The sequence below is a fragment of the Epinephelus fuscoguttatus genome, linkage group LG9 (assembly GCF_011397635.1).
Source record: "Epinephelus fuscoguttatus linkage group LG9, E.fuscoguttatus.final_Chr_v1".
Classification (NCBI taxonomy): Eukaryota; Metazoa; Chordata; class Actinopteri; order Perciformes; family Serranidae; genus Epinephelus; species Epinephelus fuscoguttatus.
In genome coordinates, this window is record NC_064760.1 from 4885546 (window position 1) to 4887640 (window position 2095).

The following is a 2095-nucleotide window of genomic DNA, read 5'->3' on the forward strand; positions in this document are numbered from 1 at the left end:
GCAGATATCTGTAGACGATAGAAACAATTTGAACTGTGCAGATTTTAATGTCAAATATCATCAACTGTGTTTTCTGCAAACAGTTTGATGTGAATCAGCAGGAGAGCTCAGTGTGTAACTTGTGGTCTGTGGCTCCACCTGCTGAACTCAGCTGTGCTCCTGTTGTACTACTAATACTAAAAGTATTATATCTACTGCTGCTGATACTGCTGTCCTGGTTGGTTCAATGATAGGAGAAAGGAAAGTGTAGTTAAAAAAGTCCATTCTTTATATGTCAACACTTTTTATATAGAATATATAGTAACTAGTAGCCTACTCTCCTAGTACATTTACTTTTATTGTATGTTGTGGTATCTTAGTGAGTATTTCTACAGCACATCATGGTGCAGTGCTCCATTTATAATCTACTTTTCATTGTACATGTAACAGTTTGAGACTGCCATTTTTTTAACATGATTTATTTCAGATTATGTTGACTGTTTTTTTTTCACTTGCTTGTTTTTTTGACTAGTTGGCACCTGATCAGATGAAGCACTCCTGATCTTGTTGTATATTCTTTGTACAATGTCGATAAAGGCTTTCTATTCTATCCTATATTTTAAACCATCATGGATATCCTTATATATATCCCTATGTGTGTGTGTGTGTGTGTGTGTGTGTGTGTGCGTATGTATTGTTGAAAGCTCTAGAACAGCTACTAAATGGACCTTGTGGTGTGTGATGGTTTAGCAACAATTATATTTGTAGATATTGATTTTACTTTGCAGCTGATATTGTCTGGACATTTTTTATTCTCATAGATCATAAATAAATACATTTGCACATTATAAATCAGAATTACATCTCATGTATCGGTCTCTAAATCAATTTGTCTTCTTGTCTTTTACTGTAAGTTTAGTATGTTTCCTGCACTGTATTTGGAAAACTACAGATGGATTTTAAGATGCCAGTGATTCCACTCAGCGTACCCAAAATAACAATAACAGTAATATATTTATTCTAGATGCCAGTCAAAGAAGAATTCTGAGAAAAGGGTCATTTTATTTAGTACATAGACAATAATAAAAATGCATTTGCACATTTTAGAACAGAATAAGTTACATTGTTAGAAAGTTGTATCACACTAACCGTCAGTGTTTCATTTAAGAGACGTGAAACCAGTGTTATATTTACTTTACTCTCTTTGGACGTCTTTGATTCTTCTGTCTTTTAAAACACACAAAGAGCACTGATGATGGACAGGAGCTAAACGCTCAGACTGTTTCATTGATTTAGTTTGAAAAATAGTCCTACAGCGCCACCTGATGGTTGACACTGACAACATAAGAAATTCAGACATCCCAGTTAGGGGACGACAACTATTAGACTTTAAGGGGGGATGGACAGAGGGATGTCGTACGCTATATGAAGCCCTCTGAGGCAAATTGTGATTTGTGTTGTTGGGCATTATAAATAAGATTTAATTGAATTTAATTGAATTTTTCCCTCAAAATATTACAACTTCAGGGTGGGCCTGATATTACCTGTTAGACTTGAGTAAAATATTTTCCCATCTAGTTGACTTAATGATTATTTCAGATAATAGCAATGGACTCTTTGGTGGCCACAATAGTGCTGTGTTTATATATAGCTGAATATGTTAGCTGCACTTAAATCCAACATCATTTTTCCCAGTAAGGCCAATGGAATGCAGCATCTCATCAACCTCATCAAAGGTTGCACAACAGGAAGAAAAATAAGAAAAATACTGAGTAGAGAGACCTGATTATGAGCCTTGGAAATATTATTTTATTTTATTTTGATTAATTAAAATTATCTTATTTTAGTTTATTGTACTTGAATCAATAAATTTTCTTTTAATTTATTGTACTTAATTTTATTAGTATTATTATTAATAATAATAATAATAATAATTATTATTATTATTATTATTGTTATTATTATTATTATTACTACTATTATTATTAATGATTAATAATAAAAAAAGAAATAATAATTATTATTATTATTATTATTTCCGGTGTAGCCTCCACACCAACAGGGGGCGGTAAGGCGCCATTTCTTTGTTTGCTCACCATTACCAAACACAGAATAG